We start from the raw sequence: 12,077 nt of genomic DNA on the forward strand, positions 1-12,077 counted from the left end.
ATATATATATGTGTGTGTGTATATATATATATATATATATATATATATATATATATATATATATATATATATACGCGCACACACACACACAGTAAGTATATAAAATAAAAAAAATGATTTTAATATTTTTTTTTTAATAATTTTAGTTTTAGTAATAACCCTGATGTTGAGTCATGAGTTATGATAAACTGATAAAAAATGAAAATCTCTTGTTAATCTCAATCGTTTCTCAGACAGTAATGACACTAAATTAAGAGCAAACTGAGACTCTTGCTAAAGTGTTTCTGGGGCAAAGTTGATACTGTAGAGCGTAACGTCTCGGTTACGTATGTAACCCTCCTACCCTGAAGGAGGGAACGGAGACGTCACGTCGGTGACCGACGAATTGGGATCTTGCTTAGAGAGACCAATCTACTTCGAGTGTAAACTAAACGAGCCAATGCACATTGGCATGCGATTATTGCATCCAGCTGCCGCTGATCACAGCGTGAGTATAAGTAGGCAGAATGTGCAGCACATATTCAGGTTTTCGCTGAGGAGCCGAGCCGGTGCCCGGACGCTCAGCGGTGGTACAGCAGCCGTGGCGATGGGACGTGGCGTCTCCGTTCCCTCCTTCAGGGAACGAGGGTTACATCCGTAACCGAGACGTTCCCTTTTAGTCAGTCACTCTCGACGTCACATTGGTGACCGACGAATTGGGATCCCTACCAAAGTGGCACGGATACGGCCCCTTCCAGTGTCCTGTGGAAGCTACCTGCGCCCCTTCTTTTTGGCGTAGGCCGGGCCTTACCATAAGAAGACCAGTTATTGCTGCTATGGCACTACCCACTCAATAAGACTGGATAACACTGGGAAAACGTGACCGTTCCACTTGGAACCGGAACGTTGCGGAAGCCCATCCTTCCTGAAGGAGGTTTCGGAAGCACTTACACATATGAACAACCGTCTAGGAGCATATGGAAGATTAGAGGTGATTGTAACCCTCTTGGAAAATAGCAGAAAGTCTGCCGGGAAAACACGGGCTCTGAGACTATACCGTGGATTTTACACATATGGGATCCACTTAGGTCTCTACATATGGAACCCAGCCCTCTACCGGTTCTCACGGATTCATGCTCTGCCACGTCTGGCTGCCGAGGGGATGGGGGAGCTCGACAGGGTCTACAATATGGACTCTCTGGAGCAGTTTTAGCAAGCCGACCTGAAGCCGGGGCCTCTCAGTGCTTCTACCCGTTTGAGGTGAGAACACAGGAAGATACCGGCTCCACACGAAGGCAACAGAATCTAGCAAACGTGTTGGGGGTCGCCCAACCCACACCTCAAGAAATATCTGGCCACGAGCCAGCACCCAGGAGGATGCAACACTTCTAGTAGAGTGAGCTCACAACCTGAACGGGCAGGGCACACCCTGTGCCTGATAAGCCAGGGTGATGGCATCTACTATGCAGTGGGCCATCCTCTGCTTAGAGATGGCATTCTCTTCTGCCGGCCTCCGACAGACAAAGAGCTGGTCTGAGGTCCTGATGCTTTGCGTCCTGTCTACGTAGCATCTCAATGCTCGGACGGGACAAAGCAAAGCTAGGGCTGGGTCTGCCTCCTCCGGGGCAGCACTTGTAGGCTCACCACTTGGTCACTGAAGGGAGTAGTGGGAACCTTGGCCACATAGCCGGGCCGGGGCCTCAGGATTACCTGGGAGTCAGCCGGCCCAAACTCTAGGCACGAATCGTCGACCGAAAATGTCCCAGGTCCCCTACCCTCTTGATGGAGGCCAATGCAAGCAGGAGCAGAGATTTAATTGACAGAAACTTCAGCTCGACTGTCTGCAAAGACTCAAATGGGCCCTGCTGTAGTGCTCTGAGCACTAGAGACAGGTCCCAAGTGGGTACGAAGGGGGGCCGTGGAGGATTTAGCCTTCTCGCCCCCCTAAGGAACCTGATGACCAGGTCATGGCTCCCCACCGACTTCCCTATCACGGGGTCGTGGCTGGCAGCAATTGCAGCCACGTAGACTTTAAGGGTGGAGGGAGACAGTCTTCGCTCCAACCCCTGCTGCAGAAAGAACAGCATGACTCTGATCGGACATTTCCAGGGGTCTTCTCGGTGAGAACACCATTCAACGAACAGGTTCCACTTCAAGGCGTAAGCGTGTCTCGTAGATGGTGCTCTCGCCGAAGGGATGGTGTCAACTACCTCTTGGGGAAGGTCACCTAGAACCTCCGCGTCCTGTCCATGGACCAGACATGAAGTTTCCAGAGGTCTGGACGAGGGTGCCACAGGGTGCCCCATCTCTGAGTCAGTAGATCCTTCCAATTCAATTCAATTCAATTCAAGTTTATTTGTATAGCAGTTTTCATGATACAAATCGTTGCAAAGCAACTTTACAGCAAATTAAGTTTCTACAATATTTAGTGATAGCTTATCAGTGGTGACTGTCAGTTAATGTACATATGGCAGAAATATATGGAAAAATCAATTAAAGATGTAATCAAACCGACAATGAACACTATTAACAGCAATTATCATATGATGCAATCAAACTTATAGCAAAATGTGGTAGTTCTGTATGTTGTTTCAGGGTTGGCATCATCTGAGGTCCTCTGAGGGGTTGGCATCATCTCTTCTCAGGTGTTCTGGATCCAGACTGAAGCTTGTGTAAATCCTAGTTACCACGTTATGTCAATCCCAGCAGAAACAGAGAAACAAATAGAGAGATTATTAGCGTAGCTGCTGTTCCAACCAAGCAAAAATGTATTTGTTTAATCCAAACTAAAGAAAAATAATGTGCATTTGATCAGATATAACTGCAGTACAAGATTATGAGATGCATTATTTGAATGCTTGGCCAAAGAGATGCGTCTTTAATCTAGATTTAAACAGAGAGAGTGTGTCTGAACCCCAAACGTTATCAGGAAGGCTATTCCAGAGTTTGGGAGCCAAATGTGAAAAAGCTCTACCTCCTTTAGTGGACTTTGCTATCCTAGGTACTACCAAAAGTCCAGAGTTTTGAGACCTTAGGGAGTGTGATGGATTGTAGCATGGTAGAAGACTAGTTAGGTACGCAGGAGCTAAACCATTAAGGGCCTTATAGGCAAGTAATAATATTTTGTAACTGATACGGAACTTAATAGGTAGCCAGTGCAGAAACTGTAAAATTGGGGTAATATGATAAGATCCTTCCTCAGAGGAATCTGCCAAGGAGGGGCTGTCACAAGGAGCATCAGTTCTGGGAACCAAGTCCGAGTGGGCCAGTAAGGCGCCACGAGCAGGACCTGCTCCTCGTCCTCCCTTATCTTGCACAGTGTCTGGGCAAGAATGCTCACTGGGGAAAACGCATACTTGCGAAGGCCCCGCGGCCAGCTGTGTGCCAGTGCGTCCGTGCCGAGTGTTCCTTTGGTCAGGGAGTAGAACAACTGGCAGAGAGAGGTTTCTGGAGAGGAAAACAGGTCTACCTGAGCAACTCCGAAACGACTCCAAATCAGCTGGACCGTCTGGGAATGAAGTCTCCATTCTCCCGAGAGTGCAGCTTGTGACAGCTTGTCGGCTGCCTGGTTGTGCAGACCAGTACCTGTTCCAGGTGACTCGGACCCGGTGAGTGCCGCATAGCAATGCCCACCTCAGGACTCGGCCATGGAGCCAGTGTTAAAGCGGTCTCATATGAAGCAGCCCTAGTGGCGTGACTGCCGCTGCAGCTGCCATATGCCCCAGGAGCCTCTGAAACTGTTTCAGTGGGACCGCCGTCCTGCCCTTGAACATATTTAGGCAGTTCAACACCGACTGAGCACGTCCTTGTATTAGGCTTGCTCGACCAAATCCAACTCCATACCGAGAAAAGAGATCCTCTCCAAGGAGAGTTTGCGAAAGCACCAAGTCCCTGTGTGCACACAACTGATCCTGAGACTGAGCTAGTACGAGCCAGTCGTCGAGGTAGTTGAGAACACGAACGCCCTGTTCTCTCAGGGGAACAAGGTCTGCCTCCACAACTTACATGAAGACAGGGGGCGACAGGGACAGCCCGGAGGGCAGGACCTTGTGCTGATATGCTCGTCCTTCGGAAGCGAACCGCAGCAATGATCTGTGGTGCGGAAGGATCGACACATGAAAGTACGCGTCCTTAAGGTCGATCGCTGCAAACCAATATCAGGGACGGATGCACCCGAAGATGCGTTCCTGCATCAACATCTTGAACAGTAACCGGTGAAGGGCCCGGTTCAAGACACGCAGATCCAAGATCGGTCGTAACCCACCGCCTTTCTTGGGTACAACAAAGTAGGGGCTGTAAAACCCCATCTCCATATCAGCTGGAGGGACCGGCTCTATCGCATCCTTCGCCAGTAGGACTGGAGACACGTAAGACTGAAGAATCAGCCGCCTTCACTGATGTGAAGCGGATGCCACTGAACTTGGGGCGGATGCCAGGCGAACTGAATCGCATAGCCGAGTCTGATGGTTCACAAGAACCAGCGAGACGGTATGGGTAACCAGGTACCCAGACACCACACAAGCTGGACCAGCGGGACCACCGACGTACCCGTGGTTGCTCGTCCTTCGGAAGCGAACCGCAGCAATGATCTGTGGTGCGGAAGGATCGACACATGAAAGTACGCGTCCTTAAGGTCGATCGCTGCAAACCAATATCAGGGACGGATGCACCCGAAGATGCGTTCCTGCATCAACATCTTGAACAGTAACCGGTGAAGGGCCCGGTTCAAGACACGCAGATCCAAGATCGGTCGTAACCCACCGCCTTTCTTGGGTACAACAAAGTAGGGGCTGTAAAACCCCATCTCCATATCAGCTGGAGGGACCGGCTCTATCGCATCCTTCGCCAGTAGGACTGGAGACACGTAAGACTGAAGAATCAGCCGCCTTCACTGATGTGAAGCGGATGCCACTGAACTTGGGGCGGATGCCAGGCGAACTGAATCGCATAGCCGAGTCTGATGGTTCACAAGAACCAGCGAGACGGTATGGGTAACCAGGTACCCAGACACCACACAAGCTGGACCAGCGGGACCACCGACGTACCCGTGGTTGGGCAGTGAGGTGGAACGCAGGGACCTGAAGAGGGGTCTGAGTGTGCAGTGCAACACTTACCTGGTTCCACGGTTTGGCAGAGGGTGCGTGAATAGGGCCTGCTGGCGAGAGAGGAGGATGAGTGTGGTCCGGTGTTGGTCCGTCCGCGACTCCAGTAGGACTGGAGACACGTAAGACTGAAGAATCAGCCGCCTTCACTGATGTGAAGCGGATGCCACTGAACTTGGGGCGGATGCCAGGCGAACTGAATCGCATAGCCGAGTCTGATGGTTCACAAGAACCAGCGAGACGGTATGGGTAACCAGGTACCCAGACACCACACAAGCTGGACCAGCGGGACCACCGACGTACCCGTGGTTGGGCAGTGAGGTGGAACGCAGGGACCTGAAGAGGGGTCTGAGTGTGCAGTGCAACACTTACCTGGTTCCACGGTTTGGCAGAGGGTGCGTGAATAGGGCCTGCTGGCGAGAGAGGAGGATGAGTGTGGTCCGGTGTTGGTCCGTCCGCGACTCTCCATGCCCTCTTGGGACCCAGAGACAGAGAAAACCGCTCTCCTTTCGAGATTTTTGGAAACCCGATTCTCCACCCAGCCCTCCTCCGGGGAAGGGAAAGGTGCATCCCTCTCTCTCTGGGTCACCCGTCCCGAGGCCTCTTGCTCTTCCGCTCACCGCCAGGTTGATGGGGGCCTGGACGGGCGGGGGCGGCCTGCCTACGCCCAGCTCCACGGCGCCGCTTGCTTGAGGCTGCTGCGGATGCGGCACGGGAAAGGGGGTGGACGCAGGGGTCCGCCCTCGGCGACGAGCAGGCTGGGGCTCTGCGGCCGGCGGACGGGTGGAGGCAGCAGCTGCCCGCCAGGGCAGAACGTCGGACCGCCTCAGTCTGCTCCTGTGCAGCCAAGAACTGCTGGGCCATGTTCTCGACTGCGTCGCCGAAAAGGCCGATCTGGGACACAGGGACCTTGAGGAACTTAACTTTGTCAGCGTCCCTCATGTCGACCAGACACAACCAAAGGTGACGCTCCTGGACCACAAGTGTGGACATCGCATGACCCAGAGAACTCGTGGTGACCTTCGTCACTCAGAGCAAGATCAGATGTGGTTTGGAGCTCTTTTAGAACTTCCAGATCATGACCACCCTCGTGCAGGTCCCTCAGTGCTTTAGCCTGAAGAATCTGCAGTAACGCCGTAGCGTGTAAGGCGGAGGCAGCTTCTCCACAGGCCGTATAAGCATCGCCGGACAGACTAGACGAGTACCAACAGACCCGGGAGGGGAGGCACGGTTCACCCTGCCTGGTGGAGGCGGTATCAGGACACGACTGCATCGCAACCGACCGTTCCACCGGTGGGAACCCTGTATACCCCCTAGCTACACCACCATCGAGAGTGATGTGGGAGGAGGAGTTAGCAAGTTGGTTTCCGGCAGGAAAAGGTGCCATCCACAACCAGGTAAGCCCCTCATGCAGCGATCGACATCCGGTCATCGGGAGGAGCACCAACGGATACTGCTGGTATGCTCCTTGAGGGCCCAGCACGTTCCATTGGCAGCTGGTTGCGGAGTGCAAGAGGAGCGATGGTCCCCCGAGGGTTGGTTCCCTGGAGGGTTTGCCATCACCGTTACCCTCAGACCGCCCATGCTACTGCCTGAAGTAGCCCCCGCCTGACTGCCGCCATGACGAGATCTAGATCGAGGCAGAGGCAACGGAGCTCCGCCCCTTTGAGGAAACGGAGCTTGGCCCGTGACTCCGAGATGATCATCTTCCCGCAATGAGAACATGACTCATCCACAAACGCCACCTCAGCGTGTTAAATGCCCAAGCACGTGAGGCGGCGATCGTGACCATTACCCAGCACCAGGTAACGACCGCATCCAGAAACGCCCAGGTGAAGACCCACATCGTCTTTACAAAGACATAACGTCGAGTTTGCCACACAACGTCGTCTTTAAAAAGACACACCCGTGAATGCTCTTTTAGGGAAAAAGCTCTTTTAGCATGCTGAAACGCACAGGGGAGATGGCTGCCTGCAACACAAACAGGGGGTAGTGCAGCCTGATGTGTGCAACCCAATCGACACAGGAAACCACCACCGCTGAAGCGCCGTACCACCAACACGAAGAGCTCTCAAAGAGCGCGCTGAACTCGTTCAGTCTTCTTCTCTCAGTAGAGTAGTCAGGAGCAGAATCGCTCGGCTCCTCAGCGAAAAGCTGAATATGCGCTGCACCTGCTGCCTACTTATACTCACGCTGTGATCAGCGGCAGCTGGATGCAATAATCACATGCCAATGTGCATTGGCTCGTTTAGTTTACACTCGAAGTAGATTGGTCTCTCTAAGCGAGATCCCAATTCGTCGGTCACCGATGTGACGCCGAGAGTGACCGACTGAAAGGGAACTAATATCTCCATTAGATCTCCTGAGCCATGAGAGAGCAACGACTGCGCTTTTATAAAGACCGACAGACAGATGATTACAGACGTTATCACACTTTTTATTTTTGATAGTACATAGAATGTGTAAAAGAGCAATGTACAAAATATCTATACAAAAATATACTTGTAAACATACATAAAGCTTTGGTACCTTAAGAGTGTGTAACTTTACTATGTGATATATGTACGGAAATGTGCAATTTAATAAGGTCTTGTGCATACATATGAATGCCTAGAGTTAAAATCAAGAAAAAACAAGACAAACAGACAAGATGAAGCCTTTATGAACACCTGTGTTTGGGTTATTAAGTGTTTGCATGAAAATAAAGTTCAATGTAAGTACTTTAACATCGTGTGGATGATATTGAACTAATAATTTGAAGATGAAATGCCTGGGCCGCATGTAAAATTCCATCTCAGTGTAAGACACCTGCCAAGAGCAGGTTAAATGATCTTGAATGTAAAATGCTTTGGATGAAAAACATCAGCTAAATTGTGTTTTTCTCTTGTACCATGAGTCATTCAGATATACTTTCTAATGTTCAGTGATTCAGATATACTGTTAGTATGAAGCACACACTGAACAGCTTGATTCTGTAGCTGCACAAAACATAAAAACATTGCGTTGTGAATGGTTTCCCACAGAATAAAAAAAAAAAAAAGATAACTGCGACTTTATCTCACAGTTGTGGCATTTTTACAATTCTGAGTTTGTCAAAGCTGTGTGGTTTGGAGCTCTTTTAGAACTTCCAGATCATGACCACCCACGTGCAGGTCCCTCAGTGCTTTAGCCTGAAGAATCTGCAGTAACGCCGTAGCGTGTAAGGCGGAGGCAGCTTCTCCACAGGCCGTATAAGCATCGCCGGACAGACTAGACGAGTACCAACAGACCCGGGAGGGGAGGCACGGTTCACCCTGCCTGGTGGAGGCGGTATCAGGACACGACTGCATCGCAACCGACCGTTCCACCGGTGGGAACCCTGTATACCCCCTAGCTACACCACCATCGAGAGTGATGTGGGAGGAGGAGTTAGCAAGTTGGTTTCCGGCAGGAAAAGGTGCCATCCACAACCAGGTAAGCCCCTCATGCAGCGATCGACATCCGGTCATCGGGAGGAGCACCAACGGATACTGCTGGTATGCTCCTTGAGGGCCCAGCACGTTCCATTGGCAGCTGGTTGCGGAGTGCAAGAGGAGCGATGGTCCCCCGAGGGTTGGTTCCCTGGAGGGTTTGCCATCACCGTTACCCTCAGACCGCCCATGCTACTGCCTGAAGTAGCCCCCGCCTGACTGCCGCCATGACGAGATCTAGATCGAGGCAGAGGCAACGGAGCTCCGCCCCTTTGAGGAAACGGAGCTTGGCCCGTGACTCCGAGATGATCATCTTCCCGCAATGAGAACATGACTCATCCACAAACGCCACCTCAGCGTGTTAAATGCCCAAGCACGTGAGGCGGCGATCGTGACCATTACCCAGCACCAGGTAACGACCGCATCCAGAAACGCCCAGGTGAAGACCCACATCGTCTTTACAAAGACATAACGTCGAGTTTGCCACACAACGTCGTCTTTAAAAAGACACACCCGTGAATGCTCTTTTAGGGAAAAAGCTCTTTTAGCATGCTGAAACGCACAGGGGAGATGGCTGCCTGCAACACAAACAGGGGGTAGTGCAGCCTGATGTGTGCAACCCAATCGACACAGGAAACCACCACCGCTGAAGCGCCGTACCACCAACACGAAGAGCTCTCAAAGAGCGCGCTGAACTCGTTCAGTCTTCTTCTCTCAGTAGAGTAGTCAGGAGCAGAATCGCTCGGCTCCTCAGCGAAAAGCTGAATATGCGCTGCACCTGCTGCCTACTTATACTCACGCTGTGATCAGCGGCAGCTGGATGCAATAATCACATGCCAATGTGCATTGGCTCGTTTAGTTTACACTCGAAGTAGATTGGTCTCTCTAAGCGAGATCCCAATTCGTCGGTCACCGATGTGACGCCGAGAGTGACCGACTGAAAGGGAACTAATATCTCCATTAGATCTCCTGAGCCATGAGAGAGCAACGACTGCGCTTTTATAAAGACCGACAGACAGATGATTACAGACGTTATCACACTTTTTATTTTTGATAGTACATAGAATGTGTAAAAGAGCAATGTACAAAATATCTATACAAAAATATACTTGTAAACATACATAAAGCTTTGGTACCTTAAGAGTGTGTAACTTTACTATGTGATATATGTACGGAAATGTGCAATTTAATAAGGTCTTGTGCATACATATGAATGCCTAGAGTTAAAATCAAGAAAAAACAAGACAAACAGACAAGATGAAGCCTTTATGAACACCTGTGTTTGGGTTATTAAGTGTTTGCATGAAAATAAAGTTCAATGTAAGTACTTTAACATCGTGTGGATGATATTGAACTAATAATTTGAAGATGAAATGCCTGGGCCGCATGTAAAATTCCATCTCAGTGTAAGACACCTGCCAAGAGCAGGTTAAATGATCTTGAATGTAAAATGCTTTGGATGAAAAACATCAGCTAAATTGTGTTTTTCTCTTGTACCATGAGTCATTCAGATATACTTTCTAATGTTCAGTGATTCAGATATACTGTTAGTATGAAGCACACACTGAACAGCTTGATTCTGTAGCTGCACAAAACATAAAAACATTGCGTTGTGAATGGTTTCCCACAGAATAAAAAAAAAAAAAAGATAACTGCGACTTTATCTCACAGTTGTGGCATTTTTACAATTCTGAGTTTGTCAAAGCTGTGAGATGTAAATTCTGAGAGAAAAAAATCAATTATGTGATGTAAACTCATAATTGTGAGGAAAAAAGTCAATTGTGAGACAAACTTGTAACTGTGTAAAAAAAGTCAGAATTGTGATATAAACTTACAATTGCAAAAGAAAAAAGTCGAATTGTGAGAAACTCATACTCGCAAGAAAAATAATTAGAATTTTCTTTTGAAAAGAATTTTTCACAATTGCAAAAGAAAAGTCCAAACAGAATTCAGAGAAAAAAAATCTAAATTGCAAGAACGCAAGTCAGAATTCTGAGTTGATATGTTTTTTTTCTCAGAATTGCGTGAAAAAAAAGGATTTTGAGATAAAAAGTCGCATTTACATTTATTTATTTTTAATCAGTGGTGGAAACGGGCTTCCATGGTTCTGTCGTTTCCCTTTACAGAATGTAAAACTAGAAAATGAAATAAACAATAATCACGTGTATAATCAATTTGCTTCAATTATTCATAAACATTAAAGTGCAAGTTTGCTACAAGAATCTTGACAAAAAAAGTCTGAAGTTAAAATAAAAAGTCACAGATTGCTGTCTGAATATAGAAATGAAATATGCACTTCATTTAAAAAAACGCTGAGAATGATTTTATCACAAAAAGTAACCCAACTAATGTACATATCAGCTGATTGTAGCTTTGCTTTCTGATACTGCATTGTACCACTTTAGTAAAAAAGAATACAAGAAAAAAGAATACAAAAACAAAGAAAAACTGGTCTGGTTCAAGCCTCAACCTTCACAGACGGTCTTTAAGAGCACATGAGGGCTCTAGCATTTCATTCTGATGCATTTGATAAAAATCTGCTTAAAAGTACAGGTGCATCTCAATAAATTAGAATGTCATGGAAAAGTTCATTTATTTCAGTAATTCAACTCAAATTGTGAAACTCATGTATTAAATAAATTCAGTGCACACAGACTGAAATAGTTTGTCTTTGGTTCTTTTAATTGTGATGATTTTGGCTCACATTTAACAAAAACCCACCAATTCACTATCTCAACAAATTAGAATGCTTCATAAGACCAATAAAAAATTGTTTTAGTGAATTGTTGGCCTTCTTGAAAGTATGTTAATTTACCGTACATGTACTCAATACTTGGTAGGGGTTCTTTTGCTCCTTTAATTACTGCCTCAATTCGGCGTGGCATGGAGGTGATCAGTTTGTGGCACTGATTTAAATGCTATTTGTCCTAAATGCATTTAGACTAACAGTTAGAACATTTAGGATTGCATTTTCATCATGACGCAGTGGGATATTTGTAGCAAAATTCTATTTGAAAATGCATTCCGAGCTGACCACGCCCACCCTCCGTCACTCATTGCTTCAAGGCAGGGATTGGCGGAAGCATGTTACGTTTGGATCGTTTGAAACATGGCAGCTCGAGATCTGATAAGATCGCTGAATTCACTGGCAGATGAAGTGGAGCGTGAACAGAAATATATGAAGCGTATTCCATGCTAAAATCAAACGTTCTAACGACCGACCGATCGAACGTCTAACCGTCGACCGAACGTCTACCGAACATCTTGAGCTTCGAGCGTCTTACACTGCGGGTGACCCACGTGACGTCAGCATCTTGAAATTAGCTGTTTTTTTTAACATTTAAGGAGCCAAGCTGCTGTGTAAAGACTATAAATGGACATTACAAGCATTACAATAATGATATTTTATACCTAAAATAATACTCAACCATTTCCTGCATCCTGCTGTACTTCCCTGAATAAGTCTTTAAAGGTGTTGTTGGCTAATAAGTCGTTCTGAGTAATAAATTGAAAAAGCTCCCACATGTATATGACTAAACAAAATAAC

General features: G+C 47.8%; 1 protein-coding gene across 1 annotated transcript in view; it reads right to left on the reverse strand.

The window, feature by feature from the left end:
* Nucleotides 1-10,588: 10,588 nt before the first annotated feature.
* LOC107588322 (platelet-derived growth factor receptor beta-like) overlaps nt 10,589-12,077 on the reverse strand; it is a 57,602-nt gene continuing 56,113 nt past the window's right edge. The window contains exon 24 of the mRNA XM_016276375.1: nt 10,589-11,077. The gene's annotated coding sequence lies outside the window, so the exon portion shown is untranslated. The remainder of the gene's footprint in view (nt 11,078-12,077) is intronic.

This window comes from Sinocyclocheilus grahami, unplaced genomic scaffold, assembly GCF_001515645.1.
Source record: "Sinocyclocheilus grahami isolate Dianchi unplaced genomic scaffold, SAMN03320097.WGS_v1.1 scaffold102.1, whole genome shotgun sequence".
Taxonomy (NCBI): Eukaryota; Metazoa; Chordata; class Actinopteri; order Cypriniformes; family Cyprinidae; genus Sinocyclocheilus; species Sinocyclocheilus grahami.